This window comes from Sparus aurata, chromosome 7 (genome assembly GCF_900880675.1).
Source record: "Sparus aurata chromosome 7, fSpaAur1.1, whole genome shotgun sequence".
Classification (NCBI taxonomy): Eukaryota; Metazoa; Chordata; class Actinopteri; order Spariformes; family Sparidae; genus Sparus; species Sparus aurata.
The window spans coordinates 35,866,338-35,879,512 of NC_044193.1; positions in this window are offsets into that span (position 1 = coordinate 35,866,338).

Consider the following 13,175-nt stretch of genomic DNA (forward strand, 5'->3'; position numbering starts at 1 on the left):
GACGTCCCACCTTCAAACACAGCCTCATTTGGCCATCCATGAAAAAGCTACTTAACCTCCCACTTTTTTTATAGGAATACACTTTTCTTACGGGCACTGCACTAGTCTTAATTTAAACAGAGGTAATTGTAATACAATCTATCTTAAAATGTTGGATGACCACGAAGTACAATAAACAAGATTCACTGTTTTGTTTGTTTTTTTACTTATCTGTATACTACAATATGATTATCATTAGGAGAGAGAAGGGTTACTGGTGAAACCCTTTTAAATAGGCTATATTTAGAGCACACTGGCTTGGTTCTAGATGGATCCCTTTGAATATAAAAGAGTTTTTTTCAGAAGAACCCACCTGAGTAGGTTTGAGATGAAACCCTTGGAATTAAGCTTGGTGTAAGTGTCGTTATAGCAAATGAAAGTGTCTTTTGCCTTACAGTCTGCAACCTTCCAACAGTCATTTTAAGCAGTAAACAACATAGGTAGAAGAGTTATACTGCTAATTCAGAGTCACTTCAATACAAATTGTTCATGGCTGAAGCTGCAGCAGAACACCATTTTGACCTTCATAACCCCCATCAGCCCTGCTGTCTATTCCTGTCCTAGACTGATCCCATACTCCCACGCCATTACATCATGCCTTCCCCTTCCCCCTGGCTGTGGAAAGATTAGTATACACATGCTGTAAATGTGACCGCTCTAGTGCCACCTTTACACAGATAAGGCTATTTTCACACAACAAGAATGGTGTTGCATATATTTAGCATTAGTTCATGCTATTTTTAACCCAATCACCTAAATAAACCAAGGAAGTACTTTTTCCACTCACTACAGCTCTTTGTTAATGGTCGTTGGATTAGGTGCTAGGTGGTGACATTTATTTTCATTAAGAAATCGTGTAATCGTATCATGAAACACATTTAATATTGAAAAAACCCATTTCACTGGATCAGATCTATACAGAAGTGTATACAGTTTGGTGCTGTAGATTTATGTATTATAATGAGTCGTACAGCACTGTCAGTTAGAGTTATTATGGCCTCTAATTAGCTCTAGGCTTTTGTTAAATGAGAGATTTGATAGGTGTGTCTGAGGCCTTAATTCTCAATAGCTGTGCCCCTGTGCTGCTGCGCTGGGAATAATATGCCCTTTATTCATTTCATGCTTTCCTTTGTGACTTTTAATTAGCTTCTTCTGTGTAACATGTTTGAGCGGAGTTATTGAGCTGAACTGTAAAACAAAAACTACAAAAAAAACTTTAGCTGTTGATATATGTAAATTACATTACATTTTGAACTGCTACAGTGTATTTCCTCTGATGGAAGTAGACTGTGGCTATTGGAATACAGAATTAAAAAATATATATATAAAGAAAAATTGAAAAACTAAAAAAGCAACAAAGCAATTCAAAATATATTTAATATCAAGTATATATTTGCTTCTATGATATAGTTCTCACACATGCAAATAACTGCCAACAATGTCATTAAAACCTCTTTAGCGCCCCTCTTGACTTCCCACTGCGTTCTGACAGATATAAATGGCATTACCTCAGGCTGCAGGGACCCCCACAGTCACTAATGCCCTGGCATTAACACACAGAACAGAAAGTAATCCAGTGTCAACGTGAATAGTGAGGCCACTCACACTCACTAACACAACAACCTGCATTCATAATATGAAACACTAATCTAAAGCAAACAAGTCCCAGGGAAGCCATTTTGAGTTTGTCCATAGGAACCGGATGACTGCATGAAAAACACCTTCAGCAGACCACCTGTGACTAATTATCTGCTCATTAGAAAAGTACATAAGGTTTTCGTATTCCTTATTTACCATTAAAACTAATATTGAATAACACAAGTGCTGAGGCAGTGCCAGAGCAGTGGGTAAATATGACAGAGCTAGAGGAATTGTCCTAAAATACAAAAAATCAGATAGCTTCAGGTTCCCTTATCTCAGACTTTGAGTTTTTTCTAATCGGTTTTGAAATGCTTAAAATAAGGTCTGTGGTTAACACAAGCTTGGGATATTTTTACGTTTTGTTCTACAACATAAAATATGTCAATAAATACCCCACATTTGAATTATACAGCTCTTTGTGTGTGAAAACAGCAGTTGCTAACAAGCGTCTAAATAAGACCACAGAAGTTGTCAGGGACACTAGAGGGGCATCGTGTAGTTTTGGAGAAGAAATTCAAACTCTGAATTTTTATATTTGCAATATTAATGAGGAAATAATACATCAGTGAATAAACAAGCTGTTCTCAGAGGAAAATAAGGTCCCAGAACACTGTTTGAAGCTAGAAAGGTGGCAGGGTCTGCCACATATAAACTACGGCTATATGTACAACAGTGTAAATTGTGTTATTTTTTAAGGTCAGTTTGTCTAATCAGTTTATTCAATTATGAAAACAAATATAGTTTCTTTACTTAGTTTGTTTAGCCAGAAAAAAAACTCTGCCGATGAACATCTTTGTCTTCTCATTAACATTTCTTTGGGATGAGTGCCCCTTTAAACATCATCACAGTCAACATGGAGACTCATCCACTCCCTAATCTGTCTTCACGGGCCCATGTTAACAATGTGTCAAAATCTTGTTTTGTGGCTATATCTTAGAGCATGTTGTCTTCTATGCCAATCAAAGATTTGACTAAAGCTATTTCTGGTTGCCTAGTCATTAGTTCATGCCATTCATCGACTAGTTGTTGCTTGTTTATTATATAAATTAAATTTCAATACAGTTAAATAAAAAATTAAAATAAAAAATATATATTACAGTAACACAATAATAACAGTTAAGAATTATATTAGGTGACAGACCCACTAAAAATGATTACAACTGTCCCAATATACATATGGGCATAATTTTAGGCATTAAAGGGTCAGGTGGGTTTTGCAACAGAAGCAATTGTTGTACTATATACTTAGGTGAGTATTAGGTCTCGCAGAGCTTCCTAAACCAACAACATGATGTATAGTGGTTAATATGGTTAAGACAACCAATTATTCAAACATGAAACGTCTCTTTTAGCTTTATTTAAAAGATAATATAACCAAAGAAGGACTTAGGAGAAGGCCAGCGAGTGAGTCAGACAGAAAGCGTGTTCTCCCTAATCACTGCAGCACTGCAGTCAGCACGCTGTCCCCCCTTGTGACAGTTTTATTATCAGGGCTGGTATGCAACACAAGAGTAATTTCCCCTAATGATCTCAACTGCCTTCCACACCTCAGGACAAGTGAGTGTGGCTGACATGGGTGGAGAGGGGGAGGGAGAAAAGAGGGGAGGACCGGCGTGACAGATAATATAGGAAGAAAATAAGTACGGTGGGTCTTGCAAGAAGATGATTGAGATCCATAATAACACGTATCAGACTAAACTGAGCACATGCAGCTAATCTGGCATATATAACATCCATACTACTGACATCCTAGTAATGAACCAGCATGAGTAAAATATGTTGCTCAAGAATCATTATCATTAATTCTTGCTCATACATTTAATGCTAAAAATATCCAATATTCTTTTTTAAAAATAGCAGTATACGATGATTAACTGAGTGCTATGTACATTGTTCACTCGTTTGTCCAAAGCACAAATAACATAACCCTAACATCTGCTTTGTCAGCCCTGCAAAACGTGCATTACAGAAATCTAGTCTACTGGCAATAAACATGCTTTTCAGAACCTGACATTGATAGAGAGCATCCAAATTTAGATGTATTTCTAAGATAATAAAAGGCAGTGTAGTTTCTGGGCTGCAGTCATGGAGTTATTAGCAATGTCTTTTTGAAAGATTAGAACAGCATCTAAAATCACACTGAAGTTTTTGGTTTTACTTACTTTTACTTGGTAGTGAACTTAACAAAGAGAGACTTTTGGACCTACTAAAAGTATCTCAGACTCTAAAAGATTTGATATCAGCAATGCAAATGCACTGAATGAGGTTATTTTCTTTATTGTAATGCCGATTATTATTATTATTTATTGCATTTATAAATGGAATCATGGTCAATATACAAAGAAAATTCAAAACAAAAAAATTATAAAAAAAACACTCTTTGATGTAAAAGTTTCTACAACTGAATGTCAATTAATTCACCCCCGTTAACGTGACTAACCTTATTCAACAGAGGCCTAGACAATTGGTCCTAGTAGTCTCACAATTAGTGGAATGGAGATCAGTGCAGTGAATGTATCTCAAGTGATTGTAGTATACAGACACTGTGTCTGAAGGTACAGTCACTGATTAATTAGTATCCCTGGCTACAGTCACACCATGAAGACAAAAGAACACTCCAGGAAACTCTGTGAAAAGGTTATTGAAAAGTATAAATCAGGGGATGGATACAAAACATTTCCAAAGCACTAAACATCCCCCGGAGTTCAGTTAAATCCATCATTAAGAAATGGAAGGAATATGGCACATTTGTAAATCTGCCTAGAGCAGGCTGAACTGAGTGACCATGTGTGAAGGAGACTGGTGAGAGAGGCCACAAAGACACATATGATTACTCTGAAGGAGGACAACCTGGTTCAGACTGCAAAAGAACTATGACTATGGCAAAGGTATATTTTTCAGAAAGACAATGACCTTGTGGAGTGACCGAGTCAAAGCCCAGACCTCAATCCAAAAGAGAATTTTGGCTGAACTTGAAAAGGGCTGTTCAGTTGATTGAAGGGGTGAATACTTATGCAGTCACTCACTTTACATTATTAGGGTCCAAGCACTGACCAGTACAAGGACCTATTAAATCCTGTAAGGATGCTTCTTCTTATTTTTCTCCCACTTAGATCACAGTTTTGAAAGCCTGAACATACCCCAAAACTCACCAAACTCGGAATATATATGTCACATCTGGCGAAAATTGCGACATGCACATTCATGAAAGAAATTTGGTATGCATACGTATCATGACCAGATGCACAAAAAACCCTCTTGGACACATACCCTAAGCCCAACAGGAAGTTGGCCATTTTAGTTTTCGCCACTATTTGGACGCATTTCTATGCCTTGTACTTTAACGATCTCCTCCTCCAGATTTTACACCACAGACTTCAGTCAGTCTCATCGTCAGACCTTGACGATGAAAAGTTGTCAAAAGCTTTTGCCTCCCTCATACCTGGTGGCCGTGGTGGTGTGCCGCAGCTTTGCCATAAAGCAGGAAGTCCTTATAACTTCAATATACAATTTCCCATCTTCGCATCTATGCAGAAATACCATGTCATATCAACAGCGCCACCCACTGGACACAGAAAGTCACTGAATATGCCACTGTTGTTTTTTGGGTTACATGTTTCCTATTTCGGTAGGAACCTTTCGACAGGTAAAAGGTGAGCACGCCCTCTGACCACCCCACAGCCTGACGTGTACTTCGAGTAAGGGCCCGTTCACTATTGCTTGCAGCTTTACATTATGGTCTTGTACATTTTTGTATATTGACTATGATTTCATTTATAAAAGCAATCAAACAGGAAAACTATTAAGGGGGTAAAAACGTATTATAGACAGCTGAAGTTTCAGCAACTGTGGCTAACCAGGTTAAAATAATTGAGAGCTGATTTAGTGTCGCACTCTTGTAACATTGGATAGTTGGCAGTGGCCAGTGACTCTTTTTATCATCTCAGAGAAAGCTGGCAGGAGAAGCAGGAAAATATGATCTGATTAGTGCTGGAGATGAGAGGGGGACGCAGAGGAAGCAAAAGTCTTGGATCTTGAAAATCTATCAAATATTCGTATAGGGTGCTGCTGGTGGTATTAGAAAAAAATCAAGATGTCTATGTAATTTTGCGTGTCTCAATCAAGAAGAGAGATCCCTTTTTTATTAAGAGACTGGGCTAAGAGAGATGGGCAATGCTTAATGCATGCATCTCACAACAATTCCAGCATGTTGTGAGAGTGCATTACGTACACATAGGTGGAGAAATGCACATACCATCTTGTTCATCTCTCGTTTCCCTATCCGCCTTAGGTGTGTTACAGAATTAACTATACAAACATGGGTTAATAATTCAAAGTAAGCATTAGAACGCTGATTGTTCAGCTACAAAAATACGTTCATAAATTCGATCAGATGTGGTTGAATGATCCGAAAGTCACAGTTCCAGGTTCAAAATGCTCCGAGTATCCTCTGTATGGAGGATATTTTTGTTCATATACACAATGAACATAGAATAGAAAATTTAAAGAGATGAGATCAAAATGTTTTTGTTTTCATACACTATGAGGCATCTATCTATAAATACAAGGAATCTCTGTCTGTCTGTGTGTGTGTGTGTGTGTGTCTGTTAGTCAAATATCTCTGCGGATCAGGATCACACTGACCTGAGACTTTCAACATGACTGCTGCGTGGTTCAGTGGTGTTGTCGTGGAAATTCTCCTTGTGAGGAAGAGAGTGCTAAATCTCAGAAGAATTTCAGATTTCAGCATATGAATCAGATGTCATTTAATACACGCAGCGTGGAGGGAAGGCAAAAGCATTCTCTGACAAACTCTTAATTGTTATCCCTTAAGTACAGAACAGAGAGGAGGTTACCTTCATTTACAACAGTCATAAAACATCTTCTTTACAGATAAAGGACTCTGATATTTTGGTGTGTCCTGTCTTCCCAGGACAGTGACCCTTTGATGAAATAGATGGGACAGTAAATGTCATCTTATCTAAACTTTGTATACATTCCAATGTGGGGATGTGCCCCCTCCTGTGGCTCATGTGACACCTCAGGCAGTGTGACAATCTCTCTCTCCTTCCTGTCCTTACAATACATTTGATAAACAAAAGGAATCCTATGTAAATTTCTCACAGTGTGCATCTAAGCATTTGCATGGACTGCAATGATACCGTGAATAAATTATTTCGTAAATGCTTTACAAATTCAGCCGAGCATTGTCCACCGGAGCCACCACAGTCATGTGTGCACCAGAGCCAATCACTGCACACTGTGGCCACGTGCGCACCAGAGCCAATCACTGCACACCGTGGCCACGTGCGCACCAGAGCCAATCACTGCAGAGCTCAAGCCCACGACATACGTGCAGCGGAGCGAGCTGGACCGGGATTTTGCCGGCGGTTCGGTCCCGTTCTGTTCTGTTCTGTGCATCTAAACTGACTGTTGTGAATTAATGAGATTAAACGAGTCCGGACCGAGTCTGTTCGGGTCTGAGGAGATCCGGAGACGCGCGGACAACAAAGTGGAATCGGAATCTGTGGATGTTTGTGTGTAGCTAGCCGCTAGCTAGCCGCTAGCTGCTAGTGGCTAGCTACACGGCCCATCTCCCGAGGCGAAGGACCGGACGCATTGGCACGTCCAAAACCGGACCTAGGGTAAATAATGTCCGCCACGCTTTTTTCGCGAACATTGCCGTCACGTTTGCTTTGTGTCTGGTGCAGAAAGAAACGGTAAAAACGGGCTTTTGTCACGAAAGTGTCCAAGCAGCAAGTTTGGTTGTTGAGGAACAGGAAGTTGTGGGAGGGACCTAGGCGGATGATTGACAGGCAACGACGGTCGGACAGCAATATTGAGAGTTGAGAGATTTGTTACATTTAGCGTGTTTGGAGTGTGTAGTTAGTGTGTTATGTAGTGTTTGGTGTAGTGTGTTTAGTGAGTAGTGATGTCGTTTTTTCGTTTAATGAGTCAGAACAATGAGAAGATGCTGAATGTGGAGCAGGCAGTGCAGCTCTTCATTCAGCTGGAAGGAGCTCAGGCAGACCTGAGCATTGCCTGCATTTAAATGTAAATAGTTACATATAACTTTGTAAATTTTTTAAATGTATGCACAAATTTAGCAAACAACAATTTATATTTGCATTATAAGTAAAAAAAAAAAAATGGTTTGTTGTAAATATGTTTATTTGTGGTTTTCACAGTAAAAAAATCTAACTTTTTCTACTCGGATTTTATGGGGTTTTTTGTGATTTTAGGTCCATTGTGTTAATACAGTTTGTCAAAATAAAAAAAATAACTGTACAGTCACACATGTGAGGTTGTGCTGAAAATAATGACACCAAGTAAATAGTTTTTAAGGTGAAATATAATGGCAAAATCAAAAATAGTCAAAAACAGCCAATTATACCCTGGAATATCGGATTTCACAACAAACCTAAATATCCCTGATGTCCCACCTTCAAACACAGCCTCATTTGGCCATCCATGAAAAAGCTCCTTAACCTCCCACTTTTTTATAGGAATACACTTTTGTTATGGGCACTGCACTAGTAATCATAATAATGGAAATGCTTAAACTGAAAGCTTAAATTATAGAGATGAAATCTGATGTATTAATGCATGTTAATTGTCACAAATTGTTACATAGAACCCCTTTGACCATCAGCTGTTCTGCGTGTAATTATAAGACATGGATATGACATCATTGTCACAGATCCCTGCATCATCACTGTAACTGCAATCATGTTTCTTCTCTTACAGCAGCAGCCTGCATGCACTGACGTCATTACTGTCTCCATCTGCGTACAGGATACAAGACTGATACATTAGAATGATGGAGACCTGCTTTTCATCTCTACCCTCATCCACTCACCCATCATTCAGTCTGTTTGATATGATGTGGCCAATTAGCCCAGAGGTTAAATGTAAAGTTTAGGATTAAATCGAGGTAAATGACTGCATGGCATTCAATCATCCCAGGAGAGCCTCTCATCAATATCATCACCTCTTATCATGATGTTGGAGTGCTCAGGGTCAATTACATCAGCTGGAATATCAAGTGCCATAAATATTCCTTTTTTTCTTTCTTTCTATGTTCACTGTTACTGAACAGATGAATACTTTGGTTCAAAATAAGCTGAATTTGAAGTGACATGCAAAGCTGTCAGTCATTGCAACAGCCAAACCATCTCTAGAACTTGTCTAAAGTGCTAATAGCCTCAGCTTTCACAGCTGTAACCTGGTAGCCAGTAACACCATAGTTGTATGTAAATTTGCAACTGATGGTAATAGAATGTAATCAAATTGTTAACAATGAACTTAAGCTTAATGTATAATGTGTAATGTAAATGTAGCATTTATTAAAGTTGTAATTTGTAAAATATGTCAGGAATTCAAAGGTAGCTCTAAAAACATAGGGGGCAGCATTTCAACAACTATTTTTGCTGACTTAGCTGTAGCTAGCTACTGTTGACTCATTAGCTCAGAGATCAGTAAGCCACAGAATTACTGGACTGTAAATTACGGGTGTCGTGGGGGCATTGCTCAAAGGCTCGTTCTAGTTCATACCAAGATTTGTCACACAGCACAACTGTTTTAGAAGGTTGCACGGGAAAGTTGCAACAGTGTGAACTGACCTGTTAAAAAAACCAAAAAAAAAAACCCATAATGCATGTAATCAGTGTAATCAGCTCCCAATGCTTATCTGACAATTTCAGTGCTTTTCCTCCTCTCAGACGCATTCACAGCCACTCAGTCGTTCTCTATTATTTTACAAAGTACAACTGTAGCTAGTAAGTAGCCCCATTCACACTGCTGTTTGAATTCTCTGCCTCCATCTCAGTGTGAAAGTCAGACAGACCTCTTCAGACAGCGTTAAGTTTACCGATGGTGATTATTTAATTATGTAATTCAGAGCGAAAAACGTAACTTTGACAATTTCCAGGATGTTTGCTGGGTCAGGATCTCAGTCACTACACATTAAAACAGCATCCATATGATTATAAACTGTCAGCGGGATTAGATTGATGGGGGGACACCAGGGCCACCCCTCTTTAAGAGCCGCAGCGCAGCTTTCTGTGTGAATTACACAGCGGTTCCTCTTAAGGCGGAGATGCTTCTCTCTATGTGAGTCCCTAACGGTGGAGAATCAGCGAACCACCGTTGCAGCGTTTATGCTGCTTCTCTGTGTGAAAGGGGCTAGTCACTATCACTGTGCTCATTCATCTGTTAAGGCGCTACAAATTCTATTTGTATCTAGTTATAAAAAAGCCAGCAGTTAACACGGAAGTCCAAAGAGTCATTGCAATAGAGATAATACATCTCTTCTACTTGCATTGGTGCCAACTGGAAGGTTTTCTGAATGCACTGGTACATTGTATTTAGTTTCAAGTTTCAACTCTTCTCATCACAAATCTTTGGTCTAAACTGGGCTTCGGTAAAAGTTTGGTAAAATTTGAAAAACTTGAATTCAGAAGGTGAACATAGGACAATGAATGTAACAATATTTCATTTCTTGAAATTGTGTGTTTATTTTGTTTTTTATTATACTAAAAGACAAGACAGCTTGTGAAATTTAGTGACTGCCACTGGAGTGTATCTCTGAGCTGAAACTTGCCTTAGTTCAAAGTGGTGAAGAATTCTCATGAGGCGTAATTCAACTAACATCAATTAACCATATAGCAAAGCAAACTACCAATGACCTGACTACACAGAGATCACAATATCTCCCAAATAGTGAACAAACACATAGATTGAAAACGTGCATTACATCAGCCAGAGTTAAAAAGTCCTGTGCCTAGCCGTGCTATGCTATGCTGTACACTGTCTAAGCCCTGTTCATTGTTACCAGTTTTTGAAGAAAAGGTGCTGGTGGCTCCTTGGCTGATGAGCCAACCAGGAGAAGGTTGTTATTCCAATGTTGAACACTGACGTTCTTGTCCTGCAAGGTCTGATTAAAGACAGCAGGTGGAGGAAACTGGTCGCTCCTTTCCTTTGCAGGGATAGCAGCATGATCCTCTGGTTGTGGAGTTAGCTGGCAAGCTTTGCGTCGCCGCTGCTGGTGCTTACTGATCAGGGCCCGTATTTACAAAGACTTTTATCTTAACGTTAGGAGTACTCCTAAATGGGACTAAAAGTTTTTATGTAGGAGTTGTTTCTTAAAAGTAATTCACAAAGCCGCTGAGACCTACATTTAGTTATGAAAACAGTGAAGTCCTAAACTAGAAGTAACTCTCTGTTGCTATGGATGATGTCATTTTCTAAGGACGCACTTAGAAGCGGTCACAACGGTGATTGGTTGTTGAGTGACAGGGCAGCCCATTGTAAAGTCATTTAGGCTACGCAATGCATGAAGTGAAAATAAGGAAGTTGCCTACAAGCCCATGACAAAGCCTATGAAAAGATATTGGATAAAGAAATGTATTTATGAGGAGAATTACGTGCACCCCCCCGCTCCAAACAAAACGCTTTGGCCAAATAAAATTAGAAGATTGCGATGAAAAACGTTAACGCGTCCACGTCGGCCAATTATCCAATAGGACTATGTTGCGACACTATAAATGATCGCCCGTTCAAGTTCAACAACAGAAACAATGGAAACAACAAAGAAAAGGACAAGATTGCCCAATTGGTCACAGAACCAGTTGCTGCTCGTGGCCCAGTTGGTGCTTGAATTCAGACACATGATCAAGGGTAAATCTGGCTCCGGGGTAACGAGCAAAGCAAAGCAGGATGCATGGGAAAGCATCAGCTTTAACATCAATGCTGCGTTCCCAGCAGTATCGCGTTCAGCCGACGACTGCGAGAAACGGTGGTATTTGGTGCAATCTCATTCAAGGGCTGAGATTGCAGCCTACAAACAAGCCATCCAGAAAACAGGTGGGAATTAACATTGCTAATTTACAATGCAATTTACAAAAGCCAAATACAAAATAATCTTTATGTTTACAGTCTTGTTTTATCCAAAGTGCTATTTTGATATGAAGATATTTAAATGTAAGGTAGCCTATGTTTTACATATTGAAATATTATATGCACAGGAGCAGGTTCAGCACCAAAGCCTTTGTCCCCAGTCACGTCAGTGGTGTACAGCGTGCTGGGGTCAGACACCAGTATAACGGGTGTTGAGGGTGCAGCTGACCCAGCTATGCTGTTATTGTCAGAGTTAGAGGGGTAAGCATTATGCAGTAATCAGACACTAAAATGTATGCACAGTGATATTTAATGAAATGACACCCAGCTCCCAAAAACGTGTTCAGAAATAAGGATCCTAATTACAATATCTCTCCCCTATACAGGGAGGATCAACACCCAGAACCTGCAGGCATCCCTCTTCCTCTCCCAGCCGCCCCTCTTCCTCTCCCACGTCCTCCTCTTCCATGTTCTCCTCCTCCACCTCCACGTGCTCTTCCTCTTCTTGCAGCTCCTCTTCCAGCTGCAGCTTCTCCCTCCAGTAGCTGTGGGCCTCTGTCACCTCCTGCCTCCCCTCTCCTTTCTGCTGCAGGTGCGCCCTCCTCACCCCTGATGGAAAAAAAAATTAAGCTGGAAATGCGTGTGCTTGGACGGAAAAGGAAAGTATTGAAAGAAAAAGAGAAGCTTGTGAAATTCAACAGTGAATATTACAGTTTACTAATAGAGAAAAGGAAAAATGAATAAATGGCTTTGGATTAAATGTGGTTTGCTGTATTTGATATAATTTTGTCATCATTGTGTATTCACAAAGTGATCCCTCTATGCTAGTCCACTTTGTTCCACTTCATCCACATTGTCATTATCATCATCATCATCATCATCATCATCATCATCATCACCATCATCCTCTGGCTGTGGGATATTCCTTTGTTGGCAAATGTTGTGAAGAATACCACACACAGTGATAGCTCTGCTTGCTCTCTCTGGGCTTAGTCTGACTTCACTGTGTAGCACATGAAATCTGCGTTTCATTTGGCCAATTCCTCTCTCCACAACACTGCATCTCCTCTTGTGTGCTCTAAAATACACCAAGAAAGCCAAAACATTGTTAATTGTGTATGTAGTCTTTAAGTCAGGGTATAGAATTGTATGACTAGTAAATAGCCTAAAAGCTGTACAGTCATCACAACCTACCTGTTATAGCTGCAGTGTGGTCCCGGCTGTGGATTGAGGTAAGGTGTCAGGAGCCACCTTTTGCATGGATACCCACTGTCCCCCAGCAAGTGACATCCAGCTGGTACATGGTGCCTCTCGAAAAGCTGCATCAATCCACTCTCCATTAAAATTCAGGAATCGTGTCGATCCGAGCCATTTGGCAACAATGTCCAGTATATTGTAACGTGCATCAAAGACAATTTGTGTGTTGATGGAATGAAACTTTTTCCGATTGACAAAGACGTCTTTGTCCTGAGAAGGTGCAATTATTTTAATATCCGTCCCATCAATGGCACCGATCACACCGGGTATACCTGCAATTTCCATTAATTTGGTTTTGATTCTTTATTGCTGGCGATTGTCTAAAGGAAACCGGATAAACT